This window comes from Pelobates fuscus, chromosome 4 (assembly GCF_036172605.1).
Source record: "Pelobates fuscus isolate aPelFus1 chromosome 4, aPelFus1.pri, whole genome shotgun sequence".
NCBI lineage: Eukaryota > Metazoa > Chordata > Amphibia > Anura > Pelobatidae > Pelobates > Pelobates fuscus.
In genome coordinates, this window is record NC_086320.1 from 69,032,229 (window position 1) to 69,043,196 (window position 10,968).

Consider the following 10,968-nt stretch of genomic DNA (forward strand, 5'->3'; position numbering starts at 1 on the left):
CTGGGCAGCAAAAGTTGACCAGTCACTAGTCTTTTTTTATAACAGTGAGCATCCAGTAGCTGCTCGTTGTTTATTAGACAAGCCCATACTTGTGATACTGCAGGTAGGGGTAGGATGGAGAATTTAACCTCCATTAAATACTAGTTATAAGTATATTTTTACTTAGTATTGTCAAAGTTATCTGAAAGACCAAAATAACGAAAAGGAATGAATTTTCGTAATCTTGGTCTTTCAGCTTCTTAGAAGATTGCTCTGTAATCCTTGTGGGATTGCCATAAGAATACCAAAAAGGAGCAATTTACTAAACAGCTCCCTAATTTGGTACCCTTAAATATGGCAACCCCACAAGGGGAGGGGGTATTTAGGGAGTTATTTACTAAACGGCAGTACGGAACGAAAATATTGTCAGAATTTAATTTAACAACTAATGAAAAAACAGGCAAAAAATGGTTTGGCCAAAACAACATTTTTGGGGGGATGAAAAGCATATTTCTGCAGTGCCCAAGTCTAGTACACATCATAATCTATACCAGTCTATGACATGAATGCAGATGCATTTCTCTCCATCATAAAATATTTTAACCAGCAGTGGAACTATTGCTGGTGCGGCTGCAATGGGTTCTGCAAGCTGGGAGTGTCCCTCAAACTTAGGAACACTTGACGGGCATCTCTCTTCAGGGGCCGGCCTGACACCCTTTAACTCCTGGAAGGAAGTGAGTTCATATCACTTCCTTCCAGGTCTCAAACAGAGCAGTATGGTGAAGATGGAAAAAGTGAGGAAGCACAGTGTGAGGAACTGAATCTGCTGGGTTTCAAACCCTTGGTTCCATGCTGCTAAACTTCTTCCTTACCAGTTTTACTTGCTACAATTACCATCTTTCTGTTCCAGTCTTTCATCTCTGCTCTACCACATGGATAACGAGTGGCTACTTCTGGCAGAAAACATTGATGATCTGGCTGCTGGACTCCAAACCTTTGTAACATCAATATCTATTTTATTGCAGAATAATCTGGCCTATTCATGGAGACCGTCGGATCAGATTCTGCATTGGCTCAGCAGGTTGCTTTAATGCAAGAACTGTGCAGACTTAGGCACAGACCATTCAAGTGCTGCATAATCAGATAGCTGAGCTGCCAAATGAAGTTCGATCAATGCATAATGAACTTACCAGCTACAGGGCACATGATGTTGCGGCTGCTGCTACTACTTCTGTTACATCTGCACAAGATGCACGCTTGCTTCTACCAGAAAAATTTGGAGGTGACCGCCAAACATTTAGGGGCTTCCTAAATCAGTGTCGTTTGCAATTCACGATGTTACCTAACCATTTTCCATCTGAAAGAGAAATTCAATTCCTGGGGTATGTAATAACTCCTAAAGGTTTAAGCATGGATGCAATTAAAATTAAAGCTGTGCTGGACTGGACCATCCCCAAGAATGAAAAAGATATTCAGAGATTTGTGTGGTTTGCCAAAGACTCTGTTTACATCCGCCTCAATTCTGGTACATCCTCAGTCAGAATTGCCATTCACTGTAGAGGTAGATGCTTATGATTCAGCTGTTGGGGCTATACTTTCTTAAAGGACTGGACCTAAGATGATGTTACATCCATGTGTCTGGAATCTGGAATGTGTTCAATCAGCTAATAGACTGTCAGCCAGACAAGCACACTGATCCATATTTTTCTCCAGGTTTATTTTTTCTATTTTATACTGGCCTGGTTCCAGAAAAGACAAGGTGTATGCCTTGTCTAGGATAGCTGACCCTCTCCACACTACAGTAACCAAAACCACCATATTGCCGGTTTCAGATCTAATGTCTCGCAGTAAAAAGGGGCTATTGTAAGGATCCAGTTTTCCGTGATCCTCCTTGTGATCTTCATATGACCATGCTTAATGGGTTTTGGATTTTTCAACAGTGTCTGTCTGTTCCAGAATCAGTGCGACTGGACGTTTTAAGTCTCTAGCATGACTCAGGTCATCCAGAATTCCGAAAGACACAAGAACTGCTTTCCCGATCATTTTGGTTTCCTAAATATTATGAGGATGTTAAGAAGAATGTGTCCTCTTGCGATGTATATACCAGACATAAGACTCCTTGCTCATCCCCTGTTGGCTTACTTCAGCCTCTTCCAATTCCTCATCGTCCCTGGGGATCTATATCCATGGACTTTACTGTGGAACTACCTCCCTCTAAGGAACACACTGCCATACTTGTTGTTGTGGACTGGTTAACTAAAATGAGTAATTTCATACCTGCTTGTGGTCTCCCTTCAGCTAAACAGACTGCTGACCTAGTTATTCGGGAAATATTTCACTTGCATGGAGTTCCTGATTAAGTAATTTCTGACAGAGGAGTGCAGTTTACGTCTAATTTTTGGAAATATTTCTGTTCTATTCTAGGTATTAACTTAAATATGTCATCAGCTTTCCATCCACAAAGTAATGGACAGACTGAGTGAACCAACCAGACTTTATTTGCGGTGCTATATTTGTTATCTGCAGGATGACGGCAGAGTTTGCCTATAACAATGCCCAACACTGCTCTACTTCTCTGACCCCATTTTTGCCAATTATGGTTACTATACATAATCTTTCTAGTGAGTCTCCCTATTATTACTTCCATTCTTGCAGTCACTGACTGGCTAACCCGCTAACCACCTTACGAGATTCCCAGGAACTGTTGAAGGAGACTCTTTTGGAGGCTCAGGAATGTTAAAACAGATGTGCTGATACGCACAGAAAGGAGGCCACAGTTTATCATGTTGGTGACAACGTTTGGCTTTCAACAAAGAATCTCATAAAGTTCATGGGACCTTTGAGATCATTGCTCAGATCTTCTGTCTGCAACTTTCAGATTCCATGAAAGTACACCCGGTGTTTCACATTGCATTGCTTAAACCTTTTCATGAAAATCCTTTCCCTGCTTCGAGCCTTCCCTGTCCCACCACCAGTCCTGAGGGATGGTGAATATGAATACTAGGTAGACAAAATTCTTGACTCCAGGATCTTCTACAACAAGCTTCAATACTTGGTTCATTGGAAAGGCTATGGTGTTATCAGATCTCAAATTTACCTGAGATCTGATAACTTTGACTCTACAAGCAATGATATTAGTGCCAACTCTCTTCAGCTGTGTCTGGTCAGTTGTCTGGTTCTTGGCCTATATAAGCCACTTCCTGTCTCTGTACCTTTGCCAGATTATTGTGGTTCCTGTACTCTATAATCAAGCTTGTTCCTGTTTCTCCTAACTGTTGCTGAATTTGGACTTTGCTGCTTCTCCTTCCCACTGACCTCGGCTTTAGTATGGATAGTGTACAGTGTAGACAAGATTTTGTCTCCACTTGATAAAGCCCTATGTGGTAAAACACGTTGTGGATATTTCTAGTTATTTTAATAGTATTGTGGCTACTTTTAATTGTAAGTGTGCCATTTTCCCTTAATACTGCTGCAATTTTAGTATGCTTAATGATTTTTTCAATGAAATTAGGAAACTGTGGTACTCCGCAGAAATGGCCAAAATAGTAAAAAAACTAAAGTTAGCATTTAGTAATTATAAAAAAAAAAAAAAAGTGAGGAAGATAGACAGATCTATAAGATTAGGCAGAAAGAGGCATAGTAAGTTAAAAGAGCCCCCAAAGCACACACCGAGGAGAGAATAGCACAGTCAGTTAAAAAGATGGATAAAACATTTTTAGATACATAACTGAGAAAAGAAAAGTAAAACAAGGATTAGTTAGATTAAAAACAAAAGAAGAAAGGTATGTAGAAGAGGATAAAGGTTAAGCTGACTGCCTCAATTAATATTTTTGTTCAGTATTTACAACTGAAAATGAAGGAGAGGGACTTCAGTTAGGAAAAAGCACAAATGTTACGTGAGTTTACAGAGGAAGAGGTTCTATTTCAACTGCCATCCTTATATTGCTGTGAAAAGTAAAGACAAATAATTTAATGGGGCCTGATGGGATATGCCCAAAGGTATTAAAAGAACTTAGTGGTGTACTAGCAAAACCATTTATGGATTTATTTAACCAATCATTCTTAACAGGAGTAGTCCCAGAAGACTGGAAATGAGTGACTGTAGTACCCATTCACATGAAAGGTAGTAGGGAGGAGTCGGACAACTATAGGCCAGTAAGCCTTACTTCAGTAATGGGGAAAGTGATGGAAACACAGTAAAGGAGTTTAAGTAATACAGTGAAGAAATTTAAGCATGCATGGGATAGGCATATGGCTATCCTAACTATAATATAAGGCCAGGGACTAATTAAAGTATTTCGAAAATTAGGCAGACTAGATGGGTGGAATGGTTCTTATCTGCCGTCACATTCTATGTTTCTATGAAAACATGTTAAAGGATAGGATTGTTGAACGTTTAAAATCACATGGATTTCAAGATCAGAGACAACATGGGTTTACTTCAGGGAGATCATGCCAAACTAATCTTATTGATTTTTTTGGTTGGGTAACTAAAATAATAGATCAGGGTGGTGCAGTAGAAATTACTTACTTAGATTTCAGTAAGGCTTTTCACACTATTCCACAGAAGGCTTATCAATAAACTGCAATCTTTAAGTTTGGATTCCAATATTGTTGAATGGGTAAGGCAGTGGCTGAGTGACAGGCAACAGAGGGTTGTAGTCAATGGAGTATATTCTAAGCATGGGCTTGTCACCAGTGGGGTACCTCAGGGATCTGTACTTGGACCCATTCTCTTTAATATTTTTATTAGTGATATTGCAGAAGGTCTTGATGGTAAGATATGTCTTTTTGCTGATGATACTAAGATATGTTACAGGGTTGATGTTCCAGGAGGGATAAGCCAAATGGCTAATGATTTAGGTAAACTAGAAAAATGAAAAAAGTTGTGGCAACTGACATTTAATGTGGATAAGTGCAAGATAATGCATCTTGGACGTAAAAACCCAAGGGCAGAGTACCGAATATTTGATAGAGTCCTAACCTCAACATCTGAGGAAAGGGATTTAGGGGTGATTATTTCTGATGACTTAAAGGTAGGCAGACAATAGAGCAGCAGGAAATGCTAGCAGAATATTTGGTTGTATAGGGAGAGGTATTAGCAGTAGAACGAAGGAAGTGCGCATGCCATTGTACAGAACACTGGTGAGACCTCACTTGGAGTATTGTACATAGTACTGGAGATATTGATACTTTAGAGAGAGTTCAGAGAAGGGCTACTAAACTGGTTCATGGATTGCAGGATAAAATTTACAAGGAAATGTTAATGGAACTTAATATGTATAGCTTGGAGGAAAGACGAGACAGAGGGGATATGATATAAACATTTAAATACATAAAGGGAATCAACACAGTAAAGGAGGTAAAGAAGAAAAACTACCACAACAAGAGGACATAGTCTTAAATTAGAGGGGCAAAGGTTTAAAATTAATGTTTTCACCTGACACTTAATTTTAACTGTTCCAGTGAGGACTACATTAAAGAATCCAAGGTGGGGATCATACCACTCACTATTTATTCATTTGCCTGCTGTAGCAAAAAGGAGTAAACCACTATGTATATATCACTCCTGGTCTTTTATATACAGTGACCACTATTGCTGTTTCTTTTTATTTCTATGGTCTTCATATTGCTGTGACATCTGCCAAACAAAATCACTTCACGTATTCCTATAAGTGGGGATTATACCACTGTATGCTATCCATGCTAGAGCTGATCTAAGCTCTACTAAATGTGAGTAGGATTACATAGACCTTAGATCTACTAAAACTACTTTCAGTTGCTATATACTGCACTATTCGTGGCTGCTTTTTCTGCTTGTCTTATATATGGATTCCAAGAGAATCCTGATCTGGTATTTCCATAAAAGATTCCTCCTGACAAGATCTGTCTTCCCCTTGCAAGTTTTACCTTATTTGCATTTTTTATTGCATTTTTATTGGAAATTACTGTGGACTTATATGTGCTTTTTGTAATCTCTGCACAACCTATTTTATTTTTTTTATTTGATAATATTGTGGACTTTTTAAAATATATATTCCAAATGGATTTTTCATTTCTTCAGTATTTTAATTATATCTGGTGCTACCTTCTTTTCGCTTTATCACTTACGTCTATTCCTTTTTGGGGTCTGTGACGGTACCCCATTGTATAGGTGTGCTGTCTCTTTTTAGTTCTATTGTACGGAGATAACGCTGACCAGTTGTTCCCCTTTTTTGCATGTATGTGTATTCATGACAGTATATATGTCTATCTGTGTGTGTGGCAGTATGTTTGTGTATGTGTATCTGTGTCAGTATGTTTATGGCAGTGTATGTGTATATGTCCATACATCCCAGCATTTAAATGTCAACACTGCACAGAAATGCACACCTGCATTCAAACACCAACAGTATATACAAACACCCCCCACATTAAAATGGCAACAGTACATACAAATACAATAATGTATTTACACATACATACATTCATAAGCACAATCTCTTCATACAAATACAACCCTGCAAGGATGGGAAATTATATATCTCCACTAGGCAAAACATTGTGGGAGTTGCACAACAGTTAAGCATCTACCTTTTGGCCTTCCTTGCTCTAGGGGTAGGCGATCTTTTAGTAGTACTATGCCAAAACAAGATCTTGAAGTTCCTTCCTATTTTGTTAAATTGAAGTGTGTATGTTGCCATATTCTGTTATTTATGTGTGCTGCAGTTGCTTCGTAGCATTGTATTTGTGCTCATGTGGGCTGTTATATTGTATATGTTCATGAGTAGTTTGTATTATTGTGTATGATATTCTGAATGTTGGCTATGTATAGAGGCTGCTTGTGGAATTGTGTGTGAATGATAAGCCACATTGTGTATTTGGTGATGTGTGGAACTGCTTGTGGTATTGCATGTGAGATGCTGCTTGTGGGGTTGTGTGTGTGCATATGCAGATTGTCAGGGGTGTTGTGTTTGTGGGGACTGTGTGTGTGTTCGTGTGTGAGCTGTTTATATTATCTGTATGTATAGAGTGGAGGTTTATTCTGCTGTTTTGTATACATTGCTAGGTAAAGGTCAAGGGCAGGAGCTACGATAGCTGCTCCGGGCTTCTTTACTCCGATATGGGCTTCTCTACTCCAATATAAATTCCCGTTCACAAGTGCTGGGAGGAAGTTTTCTAAGATCACTTAATTAAAGTGTTGCAGTACGTAAAATGAGGCAATTGAGGCCCCATTCATTTAACTTTGGCAGTTCTCTGTAAATCTGCAAATGCTAAATAAGCAATTAGGTTGTAGTCTTTAATTTATGTTCTGTGATTGAGCAGTCTCCAAATCACAGAGCCATGAGGATGTAACACGTAGACAAGAATAAAATGTAATGACACATGATGAAACTTTCTAGAAAGCATGGAATAAAAGATTAGTGCCATAGATCGTGCCATAGATGGTGTTTTCTTTGGCTTGCTGTAGGTGATAGATAGCTACTGTTTACTAATCAGATATATGTTAAACTAAAGCAAAGTATTCATGTTGATTCTACGTGATCCTGTCTCTACCACCATCTGCAGTGAGGTAATGTCCCAGACTTGATGGAACCTGTGAAATGTACAGGAAGGATTTTTAAAAACAAGGGTATACTAGCAGCCAATGTTTGCTTTAATGTGAATAAGCTCGTAAGGCCATTGATTTAGTAAAGATGGATTTGGGAAGGGGTTCTAATGATGTTCTTCTGCCAAACTAGTACTTAACTCGGCATATCACTGTCACGAGGTTGTCATGTAATGCGTACTAGAAACAAAAAGCTATGTTTGATAGCAGCTGTTTACTAGTCTCATTTTTAAAACCAGGAAAGACCTTTTCCAATGAGTCTTATAAATTAGAGTAACATATGATCACAAACTTTAGAACTAACAGCTGATAATTCTAATATACTTGGTTTGTGATTTTTATTTTTCCTAGTGATTCTACAAAATTTTTTCTTTTTTTAATATAAATATTTATTAGATATTTTAAAATATAACAACTAAATTATACAATCACAAATCATCAAAAATACATTATTGATCTCCCAATACTCCTAAATATCCCAGTATTCTTATTATCTAAAACACATATTGGTCAATCTATAATAAAGTTCAATTAATAAAAAACATTAACAGACTTCATTACATAAAAACTAAACAAAGCACGATGGTCTCAAACATTAAAGATACAGTAGAAAAATACAATAAGAGGTTCCCATTTCAATTCTACCTAATACATATTCTACATATAGCTCCATATTTACACCGTGGGTCACTAACATATACTCCCGCAAAAGGAGGGGAGGTATAGAGATGAGGGGGGAGCATCCTAAGATGCTATATAAGACTGTTAAAGTACCATTCAGGGGAATCTCATTTAAGATATATATGTATACTGTCACGATTCCGGGAACCAAACACGCTAAAAGGCAGGGCCGCCATCAGGGGGTGACAACCATAACGGTTGTCACGGGCCCGGCGGCCCTGGGGGGCCCGGCCGCCCGGGCCCCACGTGTAGCAGCGGAACTGCGGCGCCCGCACGCTGATGGGGCCCATCGGGTGGCCTTAGGGCCACCCGATGGGCCCCATATCTTCAGGGGCCCGGTCAGCGCTGTGGCCGTGGTATAGCACGACCGGGCCCCTTTAAAAAATAAATTGCCGCCGCAGCGCAAGTGCTGCTGGGAGGAAGTGGTCACTTCCTCCCAGTTTTCACTCCGCGCGGGAGGAGGGAGCGCCCGCCCGCCCGCCTGCCCGACAATGAAGAGGGAGAGCCCCGCCTGCCCGACAATGAAGAGGGAGAGCCCCGCCCACCCGACAATGAAGAGGGAGAGCCAGCCGACTGACAGTCCCATCAGCCCCAGCCAGCCACCCTCCTGCAAAGACAAGGTAAGAAACAGGAGGGTGGCTGGAAAATGAGCTATGTGTGTGTGTGAATGTATGTCTGTGTGTATGTCTGTCTGTCTGTTTGTGTGTATGTCTGTCTGTGTGTATGTCTGTCTGTGTGTATGTCTGTCTGTGTGTATGTCTGTCTGTCTGTGTGTATGTCTGTCTGTCTGTGTGTATGTCTGTCTGTGTGTGTCTGTGTGTATGTATGTCTGTGTGTATGTATGTCTGTGTGTATGTCTGTCTGTCTGTATGTCTGTGTGTATGTCTGTCTGTGTGTATGTCTGTCTGTCTGTGTGTATGTCTGTCTGTGTGTATGTACGTTTGTGTGTATGTATGTCTGTCTGTGTGTATGTCTGTCTGTCTGTGTGCATGTCTGTCTGTGTGTGTATGTATGTCTGTCTGTGTATGTCTGTCTGTGTGTGTATGTATGTCTGTCTGTCTATCTGTCTGTCTGTGTGTATGTATGTCTGTCTGTGTGTATGTATGTCTGTCTGTGTGTGTGTATGTCTGTCTGTGTGTATGTATGTCTGTCTATGTCTGTGTATGTCGGTCTGTGTGTCATTAGGTGTATGAATGTCAGTGTATGTATGTATGCATGTCATTATGAATGTGTGTATGTCTGTCTGTATGCATGTATGTCTATGTGTATGCATGTCAGTGTATGTATGTCTGCATGTCATTATGAATGTGTGTCTGTATGAATGCATGTATGCCAGTATGAATGTATGTCATTATGAATGTGTGTATGTATGGATGTCAGTGTCTGTATGGATGCCAGTATGAATGTATGTCTGTATGTATGTATGCATGTATGTCTATCTGTATGCATGTCATTATGTGTGTATGAATGTCAGTGTATGTATGTCTGCATGTCAGTATGAATGTGTGTATGTCAGTATGAATGTCTGTCTGTATGTCATTATGAATGTGTCTGTGTCTGTATGTCCTTATGCATGTGTGTCTGTATCTATGTTAGTATGTGTCTGTCACTATGTACGCCTGTGTGTCTGTATGTCTCAGTATTTGTGTGTCAGTATGTATGCCTATATGCGTATCAGTATGTGTGTCTGTTAGTATTTATCAGTGTGTGTGTGTGTATCTGGGTCCTTTTGTATCAGTGAATGTGTTTGTGTCTGTGTGTGTATTCCTGTGGGCGGGATTTGGAGACGGTCTCTGTGGGCGGTTTTGGAGGCGGGCCCCCAGGGGCCCAGACCCTGAGCTCAGTTAGGGGCCCCAAAATTTCTGGTGGCGGCCCTGCTAAAAGGTGCAGTACCGGACCTTAGAGTGGCCGGGCTAAGCACACAGAGAATAGTCAGGAGACAAGCCGAGTAAGGGGAACCAGAAGACAGAATAACGAGAAACAAGCTGAGGTCAAAGGGTAGGAGAAAGTCACAAAGTCAGATAAACAAGCCAGAGAGTATGTAACCAGAAACACAAGTTCAGTAGCAATACTAGCAAGCAAAGACCACAACAGGGCAGAGAGGAACAGGAAAGGTAAGTATTTAAATCATTAGGTTAATTCTGATTGGATAATTTCCAATCGGAATTAACAATCACACGTGGGAGATATCTAGACCTCCCACTGTGATTGAGGCACTGTGCCTTTAACGCCGGGTCAGGTGGCTGACCCCGGCGTTTATGAAAATGGGCGGTCTCCCAGCGTGCAGCATCATGCATGCTGCCGCTGGGGGACGCAGAGGAAGACGCGGGCGGCATCCGTGGCTGGGAGGATGCCGCCCGCCGAACGCACGCCAGGAAGGGGACCGCGGACGACTGGAGGGTGAGTGCCACGAGCGGACTGCAGCCTCCCCTCGCAGCCGCCCGCGGGATCCTGACATTACCCCCCCTCGAAGACCGCCCGGAGGGCGGGAAGCAGAAGGCTTCAAAGGAAACCGGGCATGAAAGGAGCGGACCAAAGAGGGAGCGTGCAAATCAGAGCTCAGGGCCATAACCCTTCTAATCCACCAGATATTGCAGCCGACCCCTAGAAACACGAGAGTCGAGAAGGGCAGCCACTTCGTACATGTCACTAGAGACAGTGCGAGGGGAAACAGGCCGTCCGAGGGGACGAGAGAACCGGTTACACAGCAAGGGCTTCAA